The sequence below is a fragment of the Mesoplodon mirus genome (genome assembly GCF_964341445.2).
Source record: "Mesoplodon mirus genome assembly, chromosome: 18".
Taxonomy (NCBI): Eukaryota; Metazoa; Chordata; class Mammalia; order Artiodactyla; family Ziphiidae; genus Mesoplodon; species Mesoplodon mirus.
The window spans coordinates 60,520,734-60,533,195 of record NC_138994.1 but is presented as its reverse complement, the minus strand read 5'-3'; positions in this window follow the sequence as shown (position 1 = coordinate 60,533,195).

The following is a 12,462-nucleotide window of genomic DNA, read 5'->3' as shown; positions in this document are numbered from 1 at the left end:
GTGGGCGTTTTCGCTCTCCCGCTTTTCGGCGGGTGCTAAACGCTTATCTACCAATTTGATGTCACCTTTTTGCTCAGTCCCGGGGATCATGATGCAGTCTGCTGCCCTGGGCGTTCCGCTGCTCGCCTCGTGTGGGCTTGGGCCTCCCACGAGTGTAGAGAATCTGGGAGGAAAGACCTTCATTTCTTGAAGTTAAATGGCGGGAAACCTCACTTCGGAAGGTGGTTTTCGAACAGGCTGGAAAAAGCATGCCACAGCTGAACTGGATTTCGGTGGGATGGATCCGACTGGGAGTTGAGAGAGCAAATCCAGTTTGTGTTAAGAAAACTTGGGAAATTTCCACTATCGGCTGCACAGCCTCGTATGTCGGAGACTTAAAAGGCTTAAGTGTTTTTTTAAACATCTTTTCAGCTTTTGTTAAAAGTAGTACTTTTTCCGACGAGCCCTGGGTGCAGCATTTTCCTCCTTAGGCGGGACCAGAAAACAGCTTACAAAAACTACCCAGCGCTCCAGTGCTCCAACAGTTCGGTTATCTTCTCCCGTCTTCCTCCAGTAGGTTACAGTCTAAGCTCTAAAACCTTTGCACGGACTTCAACGGCATTAAAATAAGCCTCAGAGTGGGCAGGTTGGTATGTTCTCAACCGCACACGTTCTTGTCGTGAATCAAAGTTCACTCTTCCAGTTTTGGGCCGCATCACCATCAGCTCTCCTGGGTGCCCTTTCCTCTACAGCCTTGGAGTTATTTCAAATGGAATGATACTAGTTCTGAACTGGGAATGGGGAAAATGTTCATTTTTTCACACGTGACAAGAAATACAAATAGAAAAAAATCCTTATGCCAATAAACATAAATAAAATCACCTGGGGACTTCCCTGGTGGTGCAGTGGTTAAGAATCTGCCTGCCAATGCAGGGGACACGGGTTCGAGCCCTGCTCCGGGAAGATCCCACATGCCGCGGAACAAATAAGCCTGTGCGCCACAGCTACTGAGCCTGTGCTCTAGAGCCCGCGAGCCACAACTTCGGAGCCCGCGTGCCAAAACTACTGAAGCCCGTGCGCCTAGAGCCCGTGCTCCGCAACAAGAGACGCCACCGCAATGAGTAGCCCGCACACCGCAACGAAGAGTAGCCCCCACTCGCCGCAACTAGAGAAAGCCCGCACACAGCAACAAAGACCCAACACAGCCAAAAATAAATAAAAGTACTGTAGGTAGGGCTTCCCTGGTGGCACAATGGTTAAGAATCCGCCTGCCAATGCAGGGGACACGGGTTCAAGCCCTGCTCCGGGAAGATCCCACATGCCGCGGAGCAACTAAGTCTGTGTGCCACAGCTACTGAGCCTGCGCACCACAACTATTGTAGCCCCCGCGCCTAGAGCCCGTGCTCCGCAACAAGAGAGAAGCCACCTCAATGAGAAGCCCGCACACCAAAACGAGTGGGCCCTGCTCGCCGCAACTAGAGAAAGCGCACGCACAGCAACAAAGACCCAACGCAGCCGAAAGTAAGTAAATAAATAAATTAATTAATTTAAAAAAATAAATTAAATCGCCTAAAAATGTAGCAAATCTGACTAGATCAATTAAATTGAAAATGTAATCAAAGATATACCCTACGTCAAAATGCACTATACCAGATGGTTCCAGAGTGTAAAAACACTTGGAAAAAAATCCCAGCTTGTTTTGAAAGATAATCATAATCCTGTTGTTAAACCCTAATAATTGTAACGCTGGAAGGATATCTGTAGACCATATTTTATAACTAAATGCAAAAAACCTACGTGAAATATTAGCAATTCTAGTTCAGTACCCTCCATAACACAAGACCTGCAAGAGACAACAGTTTGTGTAGCTCTCTATATTACTCATCTTAAACAGCGTACTCACCTTCCCTTCCACTCCTAGAGATTACAAAAAGATAATTCCATCATGCTCTATAATCCTTTTCACTCAGTTACAACCGGTAGCCTCCAGGTCATCCGTCATTACCCTGATTAGCATCTCCATGGTACTCTCTACTTCTGTTAATCTGATTCAGTACTCTGCTCTTTACCAGTCATCCTAACCATTTCACTCCACCCTTCAGATTTCAACATCTTTATCAGCCATTTCCTCTTTATTCTTAACCTCTTCTCTAAATGTTCCATCAACTTCCTCTTCCAACTGAAAACTGGTTTGTCGCCTAGCAAAACTACCTCCCTTACAACTTTTCAAGTACAGGAGATTATTTTTCCTCTCACAGGTATTCTTATCTTCAAACTAACTTCTCATGTTGCCCCCAAATCATTTCTCTTCCTTCCTCCTTCAAAAACCCAAGCTTGGGACTTCTGTGGTGGTCCAGTGGTTAAGACTCCACACTCCCAATGCAGGGGGCCCGGGTTCGATTCCGGATTAGGGAACTAGATCTCACATGCTGCAGCTAAGACCCAGCGCAGCCAAATAAATAAATAAATATTTTTAAAACCCCCACAAAACCCAAGCTCTTTTAACGTTAATGCCAGCTGCCACCACACCAAGACGCTGTCACCTACCGATCCCTGTTAACTCCCCCTTCATTTGTTCATGGCTCACTGTCATCCTTTCTTCCACTATTCTTATCACTTCTCAGCCACTTTATTCTTCAAAGTGTTATCTACATTTTCCATCCAATATCCTGGCTTCTCAGTTCCTCCTCCTCTTCATGATGCCAAGGCCTTGCTACCATTAAAGGCAACCCTTCCGTTTGTATTCTAGATCCCGTCTCCTCTCTCCTTCTCAAGAGCTTTGCTCCACCAGTTATCCTTTCTTGCTCCTGCCTCATCAATTTCTCTTTTTCTACGGGGTCATTTCCATCTTTGTACAAATATGTTCTGTTTTCTATTTTAACAAACAACAAAAAAACTACCTTGACTCCTGATTCTACCCAACTTCTCTGCTCTCTGTCCCCAAAAAAAATTTTAAGGAGTTGTCTCAGGGACTTCCCTGGTGGCGCAGTGGTTAAGAATCACCTGCCAATTCAGGGGACATGGGTTCGATCCCTGGTCTGGGAAGATCCCACATGCCATGGAGCAACTAAGCCTGTGAGCCACAACTGAGCTGTGTGCTGCAACTACTGAAGCCCACGCGCCTAGAGCCCGTGCTCCGCAGCAAGAGAAGCCACCACAATGAGAAACCCGAGCACTGCAACGAAGAGTAACCCCTGCTCACCACAACTAGAAAAAGCCCGCACACAGCAACGAAGACCCAACGCAGCCAAAAATAAGTAAAAATTAAAATAAAAAAAGAATTAACCTTAGAAGAAATATAAGACACTAATTAATCTGCTATTTTTTCTTCCTATGGCTAGTAAATATCAGTAATATCTACTAAGTAATAGTCCATTCCTCATCTATTAGAGCCACCCTGTGTATTTGGAATTATGAGATTATGTGTCTCAAGAGGTTAAATTCTATAACCTTGCCTTTACTCTGATCCTGTTGTTTTTGCAACTCAGTATTTAACAAAATAGTCAGTCTAATCTGGCTACCACTGTCACATTCAACGTGTGCAAAGGCAAATTGGTAGGAGACACAAAATTAGAATCACTGCTGCCAGAGTCCCAGAGGTGTCAAGCCTGTATGTGTTCTTAATTAGCCATGGAAATTCAATCTGTCGTGGTTTCTGCAGATAACTAGTTTTGCAGTCATTAGTGTGGACAGAGCATTCATACCTTTTCTCTTTAGATAGCTCTACTTACACACTTGGCCGTTTTTTTCTAAAGAGATCTAACCTACTCTTGAATTTATTATTGCTTTTCCTTGATGAAAAGTTCCATTTTTCTCAATTTTTGAAAAGTTTAACAAAAGTTATTTCTTTAAATAATTTGGAAAAAGCAGGGTTTTGTTTTTTTTTTCCCTTGAAGTACTGTGTACTATCAGTTTTACTCAGCAGTACTGCTTACTGTGCTTCTGGGAAGGTTTCAAGCTCCAAATTGTATAGCCTTCAGAGTTAGAGATAAAATCAGAGAAGACCACCTTTAAGACAGAAACTAGTAAAATTTAAGCATTGCATTTATTTTTGGGAGCTAATATCATGATTTTGGTTTCTAAGCTAGGGTAGGAGCAAATTATTTTATTTTATTTTTATTTTTATTTATTTATTTTTGGCTGTGTTGGGTCTTCTGCGGGTTTTCTCTGGTTGTGTTGAGTGGGGGCTACTCTTCGTTGCGGTGCGCAGGCTTCTCATTGTGGTGGCTTCTCTTGTTGTGGAGCACGGGCTCTAGGCTCGTGGGCTCAGTAGCTATGGCTCACAGGCTCTAGAGCGCAGGCTCAGTAGTTGTGGTGCAGGGGCTTAGTTGCTCCGCGGCAGGTGGGATCTTCCCAGACCAGGGATCAAACCCTGTCCCCTGCATTGGCAGGCGGATTCTTAACCACTGCGCCACCAGGGAAGTCCCAGGAGCAAACTATTTTAGAATACTCTCTGCCTCCTCTGTGCTGAGCAGGACTGTAAGGCATAGCTTTTTTTTTTTTCACATTTTCTTCTTCCATCCAGTCTGTGGGACTTGAGTGAACTTAGAAGGGACTTCAGAACTTATTTTTAAAGGTAAACTATTTTTTAAAATTTATTTTATTGAAATATAGTTGATTTACAGTGTTGTATTAATTTCTGCTGCACAGCAAAGTGATTCAGTTATGCATATATATACATTCTCCTATTCTTTTCTATTATGGTTTATCATGGGATATTGAATATAGTTCTCTGGGCTATACAGTAGAATGTTTATCCATTCTGTATATAACAGTTAGCATCTGCTAATCCCCAACTCCCAGTCCATCCCTCCTCTACTTCCCCTCCCCTTTGGCAACCACAAGTCTGTTCTCTATGCCTGTGAGTCTGTTTCTGTTTTGTAGATAAGTTCATCTGTGTCATTTAAAAAAATATTTCTTTCTTTTTTTTTTTTTTTTTTTGCGATACGCGGGCCTCTCACTGTTGTGGCCTCTCCCGTTGAGGAGCACAGGCTCCGGACGCGCAGGCTCAGCGGCCATGGCTCACGGGCCCAGCCGCTCCGCGGCATGTGGGATCTTCCCAGACCGGGGCACGAACCCGTGTCCCCTGCATTGGCAGGCAGGCTCTCAACCACTGCGCCACCAGGGAAGCCCCAAAATATTTCTTTATTTATTTGGCTGAGTTGGGTCTTAGTTGTGACAAGCAGGATCTTGTAGTGCGTGGGCTTAGTTGCCTGCAGCATGTGGGATCTTAGTTCCCTGACCAGGGATTGAACTCGTGTCCCCTGCATTGCAAGGGAGGCACCAGGGAAGTCCCTTGTGGCATGTTTTAGATTCCACATGTAAGTGATATCATATGGTATTTGTCTTTCTCTGTCTGGCTTACTTCACTTAGTATGATAATCTCTAGGTCCATCCATGTGGCTACAAATGGCATTATTTCATTATTTTTTATGGCTGAGTAGTATACCATTGTATGTATGTACCACATCTTCTTTTTTTTTTTTTTTTTTTTTTTTTTTTTTTTTGCGGTACGCGGGCCTCTCACTGTTGTGGCCTCTCCCGTTGCGGAGCACAGGCTCCGGATGCGCAGGCCCAGCGGCCATGGCTCACGGGCCCAGCCGCTCCACGGCATATGGGATCCTCCCAGACCGGGGCACGAACCCGTATCCCCTGCATCGGCAGGCGGATTCTCAACCACTGCGCCACCAGGGAGGCCCTACCACATCTTCTTTATCCATTCATCTGTCAGTGGACATTTAGGTTGCTTCCATGTCCTAGCTATTGTAAATAGTGCTGCAATGAACATGGGGGTGCATGTATCTTTTCAAATTATAGTTTTCTCCGGATATGTGCTCAGGAGTGGGATTGCATGAGAATATGGCAACTCTATTTTTGGTTTTTTTAGGAACCTCCATAGTGGCTGCACCAATTTACATTCCCACCGAAAGTGTGGGAGGATCCCCTTTTTTCCACACCCTCTGCAGCATTTGTTATTTGTAGACTTTTTAATGATGGCCATTCTGACCTGTGAGAGGTGGTATAAAGGTAAACTATTAAATTACCTAGTTTTGAGAAAGGAAGCTTGTATTTTTAAACGAATGTTAGCCAAGTAGCAAGAACACAATACAGTAAATCCCCTACATACGAACATTCAAGTTGCAAACTTTCAAATATGTGAACATGCATTGTCATGTCCAGTCACGTAAGTTAGTTCACGTGTCTGGCATACATTGTCACGTGCATGTATCCTCTACAAGAGGTTGTGCTTTTGTGTACTTTACTGTACAGTACTGAATAGAGTACAGTAGTACAGTGTCTTTATTTCAAGCTAGATTTACAAGAGGATGACTTCATTGAACTCCTTGCTGTGCAACACAAGGAGCTTACTAACAAAGACCTGATGGAATTGGAGGCTTAGAGAAAGGATGAAGAGAGACAAGAGGAAGAAGTAACCGAAGAACCGAAGAGATTCACGATGCAGGAAATGGCAAGGGATTTTCCTTATTTGAGGAGGCACTGTTAGCTTTTGAAGCACAGGACCTGAACATAGAACGGTACATGAAGGTTGCGGCAGCCGTTCAGAATGCAATCCAGTGGTACCGTGTCCTATGACGAGAATAAAAGAGCTACTACCCAGATATCACTGGATGGTTTTTTCAAGAGGGTAGATAGAATTGAATCCAGCAAGGAACCAGAACCTGTGCCGTCAACGTCAGGTGTGAGTGAAATTACAGCTTGCCCTCCATCTCCTATTGCTGATGATCCTTCAGCTCTACCATCTCCCACCTCCTCTCCCTCCTCCAGTCAGTAACTCTTCTTGCCTGTTCACTCGATGCCAGCCCCTGCAGGCCAGCCGTTATACTGGACTACTGTACTTTTCAAGGTACTGTACTGTAAGGTTTAAAATGTTTTCTTTATTTTTTGTGTTTGTTTTTTATGTATTATTTGTGTGAAAAGTATTATAAACCTATTACAGTACAGTACTATATAGCCGATTGTGTTAGTTGGATACCTAGGGTAACTTTGTTGGAATTACGAACAAATTGGACTTACGAACATGTTCTCAGAACAGAATTCGTTCATATGTAGGGAACTTTACTTATAATTTGCTTTTGATTTAATCCTTTTATTTTTTTTTCCTGGGATATTCTCTCATCAGAAAAATCCTGAGTTTTTTCCCTTCAGCGTGTGCTTTACCAGAAAAATTGATTTCACTTTTTCGCTGTTTAAGTGGGCACAAGTTACTTACTACTATCGCCTAAACTGTTGTAAAAAAAATTGATAGTGCGTGGAAAATGTCTAGGATAGTACCTGCATACAATAAGCACTCAATAAATGCTAGCTCTTATTATTGTTCTTAATGATTTATTTCTATTAGCTTCTTGATTAAAATTTCTCCGTAGTTTTATTTTTCACCTTACTCTCCTATAATCTGCCCTCCATCCTCTTTACCTTCGTTAACCATCTACTTCTTACCTACTAATTACCAAATTCAATTCCAATTATCTTGCTCATTGACCTCTCTGCTTAATTTACAGCTTTCACCACACATATACATACGTACTTTAAACATTTTAACTTACATTCATGTATATTCACTTGCCAATCTTTTGATGTAGGGCCAAGACCTTTACTTGAATATGAGTCCACTGTTTGGAGTTCAGCATCCCTTCTCCCATAAACCACATGAATAGTGTATCACCTATGACTTTCAGTTTTGATTTCTTATGAGTGGAACAAGAACCTAAAAAACTGATCAGAGTGCTCTCAGTACAGAATCCTGCTGGGTTTTATGACTTACCCAACTCACTATCCACCGTTTACAGTAGTCTCTCTCACCCATACCTGATTCACAGCAGTTTTTTTTAATTGAGTTGCCTTTATTAAATCTTTCTAAAGGATTCCATTTCATTTTCATAGAGAGAACTTTATTTTTCTTCCACTCATATTTCATCATGTTATGTAACATTTAATTAAATATGTAATTAAACAAGAGCAACTGGAACAAACAGGTTTATGAACCAACATTGACTTAACATGTGAGAGCAATAGTGTCTGGATGTATCAGCGAATCAAAGTCTAGCCCCAAAGTTTCAGCATGCAGCGGGCATCTGGACATGCATCTTTTTTAGAGGCAAAAGAGAGCACTGATTAATCAGGTAAATCATTTAAGTGGTGACTGGTGGAAAGAGCTTCTATTGTGTAATTATTCTTGGAAGGGCTTTCATGAAAAATGAGGTGAAAAGATCAAAGAATTCATAGAAAATGACTGAGACTAGCTTTGTAATGAGAATAATATAGCTTACTCTGCTTACTTACATGTAGTAAACTAAAAATGAAATAAAATATGTTCTAATACTCTTATAGTAGATATTTTGTTTTTTCCTGTTCAGCACCCATCCGCCTCTCCTTTGGTAAAATGATGCAGTGATTTTCTTCTCCCTCCCCCACTCTCAAGCTATGTCATTGGGTAGCACTGGTCCCAAACCCAGCTCTAAGAGAGAGCCCAGATAGGGTTAGGCCAGTCAACATCTCTATGGCCTTAGTGATGGGTTCATTAATGAACTCAGAGCCTGATCGGAAGCCAGTGAGATATGAGGAGACATTTGCTGGGGCTTCTGGGAGAGAAAAGCTTCTCCTTAATAATGGAGCCACTAGAAGAGACTCTCACCTTAGGATCTAGTGTGAAGTTGGAACTGCTGCAGCCGTTCTGCTACCAGGTTGGGAACCAGTCTGAAAATGAAGTTTAACACTCACAGGAAGAAGATTTGGGAGCTAGGTCTGGTGACATTATTTGAACTTTGAATAATGTCATGACTACCCCTGGATCTATCAACGGTCTCTTCAGTTTCCCTTTTAATGAAACCAGTTTGCCTTGAATTTTTCTTCACTGCGACATAAAGAATTTTCATTGACAAAAACAGAAATCTCCTCTTCCTCCTCGATAGGGAAGTGGGGATGGCCCGTAACTAGTATGGTTGGTCTTGTTTGTTTGGGCTCTGAACCGTCCCACATTCTTCTGTATTTCAGTGCCGCTTTCATCCCATGTAGTTTGAGATTTCTGCTTCTTTGTGTTTCTTTTTGATATGTCCTAGTTTTTGCTTATGTACTAATTCAAATTACAGTTTTCATACACTGACACTTTATTTATTGATTTATGTGTAGCAGAAAATTGTTCTTATGTTTACTGGTTTTTTACTCCCAGAAATTTCTATTACCTCAAGACCCTTCCTTCATTAACAAACTCATGAACTCACTGAGTTTACACCTCAGGAAAGTGATATTAGAGGGAAAAAAAAAAGTTAAATATTCAACTTTCTTGTTTCAAAATCCTTGGTATGCAAAAATATATAATTCAATAGAGCCAGTTTTTGTGTGTAATGAAGGTGGTAAAGATTTTACAAACTTACAAGAAGACATATGCAAGGATGTTCATTGCACCATTGTTTGCAATAGCAAAAATCAAAAACGTCCATCAAAAATGGAATAGAGGGACTTCCATGGTAGTCCAGTGGTTAAGAGTCTGTGCTTCCACTGCAAGGGGCATGGGTTCAATCCCTAGTCAGGGAACTAAGATCCAACATGCCCGGTGTCACAGCAAAAAAAAAAAAAAAAAAAGGAATAGATAAGAATGTGTGGTGTATTCATGCGACTGTGATAGCAGTTGGAAGGAATGTTCTTTTAGGAATAGTGTGTCAGACATTATTTGACTGACCTACCAACCATTCATAACTCCTTTCTCCATTTGCTGTCTCCTCTGTAGAGGATTTAAAGGTTCAACACTCCCTTTCCTAAACTCCACTGCACCTGGGTCTTGAGATAATAAAGATCAATGAAATATAAATGGAAATTTGTTGGGGGATTCTGAAGGCAAATGTAGCTGGCACTGGCTTTTCCCTCAGCATGCAACCATGAAGGAAATGCCAAGAGAAATATAGAGATTCTGGTCCTTACATTACTGAGCCATGGAAAAAATACCAACAGCTGTTTACCTCTAGAGTATTTGTTATGTGAGGAAAAAAATCCTTCTTTAAGTCACCCTTGGTTGATTTTATACTATTCTCAGCCAGAAGCATCACTAAATGTTATGCTCTGTCAATATGGATACATCTCAAAAATAATGTTACAAGATATAAGATGAATAATGTTGGGGACTTCCCTGGTGGCACAGTGGTTAAGAATCTGCCTGCCAATGCAGGGGACACGGGTTCGAGCCCTGCTCCGGGAAGATCCCACATGCCATGGAGCAACAAAGCCTGTGCGCCACAACTACTGAGCCCGTGTGCCACGACTGAAGGCCGTGAACCTAGAGCCTGTGCTCCACAACAAGAGAAGCCACCACAGTGAGAAGCCCACACACTGCAACGAAGAGTAGCCCCCGCTCACTGCAACTAGAGAAAAGCCAGCACGGAGCAACGAAGACCAAACGCAGCCAAAAACAAAAATAAATAAATTTATTTTTTTAAAAAAGCCAAAGGAGAAGAATGTTAAGAAGGCAAGGACTTCCCTAGTGGCGCAGTGGCTGGGAGTCCACCTGCCCATGAGGGGGATGCGGGTTTGTACCCCGGTCCGGGAGGATCCCACATGCCGCGGAGCGGCTGGGCCCGTGAGCCATGGCCGCTGAGCCTGCGCGTCCGGAGCCTGTGCTCCGCAACGGGAGAGGCCACAACAGTGAGAGGCCCACGTACCGCAAAAAAAAAAAAAAAAAGGCAAACATGGTCAGTAATGTCAAATGCTGTAGAGAGGTCAAGTAAGTTTACGACTAAAAACCATTCACTGGATTTATCCCTAAAGGGGTTACTTGTTACTTTTGCCCCAAGAGTTCCAGTAGGGTGGTAAAGGCTGAAGTTTGGCTGATATGGATTGAGTGAGTGAGAGGTGATGACCAAGAGACCTTGATTATAGTGTAGGCAAGTCATTCAAGAAGCTTGTCTGTGAATGGAAGGGGAGAGAGAAGGAGCTGAAGGGTCAAGGGAATAATTTGTTAGTTTTTTTTTTTCTGCTGAGCTGCTCGGCTTCCAGGATCTCAGTTCCCCTACCAGGGATTGAACCCGGGCCACGGCAGTGAAAGCTGGGAATCCTAACTACTAGGCCACCAGGGAACTCCCCAATAATTTGTTTTTAAATAATGAAGAGACAGGGAACTTCCCTGGCAGTCCAGTGGTGAGGACTCCGTGCTTTCACTGCGGTGGACCCAGGTTCGATCCCTGGTCAGGGAACTAAAATCCCATAAGTCACATGACATGGCCTGGAAAAAACAAGAAGAGAAAGGTAATTTTAAAATGCCAACAGGAAAGATCCAAAGAGAGTAAAAAGTGAAAGGGAGAGGGGGAATGTGGATGGTCCCTGAGAAGAGAATGCTATCTAGAGCAGTTTCTCAAACTTTAATATCCTGGGGATATTGGAGTCACCTGTGGGATTAAGCCTACAGTTCTAACAAGCTCCCAGGTGATGCCAATGCTGCCAGTCTTGGGCTCCACTTAGAATAGTAAGAATTTAGAGCAGTGGTTCTCAAACTTCAGTGTGCATCAGAATTACCTTGTGGGCTTGTTAAAACAGGTTCCTGGGACCTACTCCCAGAGTTTCTGCTTCAGTACTTCTGGAATGGGGCACAAGAATTTACATTTCTAATAAGCTTCCAGGTGCTGCTGATGCTGCCAGCCCAGGGATCACATCTGAGAACCATTGATTTAGTAGATAAATGGAGAAAATCACCTTAGAACAGAGATAGCTTCACCACTGAGGAGATAAGGAAAAGGCAGAGATTGACAGGGTTGCAGACAAGTTTGTAGATTTGTGGGGAGGTAGGATGCTGAGGAATTTACTGCCCATTGGCCTATATCTTCTCAGCGAAGTAGGAGTGAAATCAGCTGGGAGCAAGGGAGAGACTGATGGGTTAAGGAACTATAAATATTAGGTGAAAGCTATTGCTCTGTAATTAGCTATTCTCATAACACTGCACAAAAGGTCAATTTGTTCTGTTACTTATTAAAGGAATGTTTTTCAATTAATTCATCCAGACAAGTTGACAAGGAAGTTATGCGGTGCAGTGGAAGAATTATTAAGATTTTCCTGTGGCAGGTAACTAGAAACTCCTGCTTTGGGAATTGCCAAGCCCGAATCTTGTTGCTATGTGCTTTGATGAAGAAATTTAGGAATTCAATTTGTTTTATTTATTTATTTTAAATTTTTTATTTATTTATTTTTATTTTTGGCTGCATTGGGTCTTCGTTGCTGCGTGTGGGCTTTCCCTAGTTTGAGTGATACTCAAAAAAATAACCATTTTTTGTGTGCTAGACATTATTTTAAGCACTTTACACATATGAATTCAGTTGATTCTCACAATAGCTCCATAAGACGGGTTCTATTATTCTCCCCATTCTGCAAATGAGGAAACTGGCACTTGAAGAAAATAATTTGCTTAAGGTCACACAAAAAATAATTGGTAGAGTTTGATCTCACACAGTCTAACTCCAGGACTATATACTCAAACCACCTCAG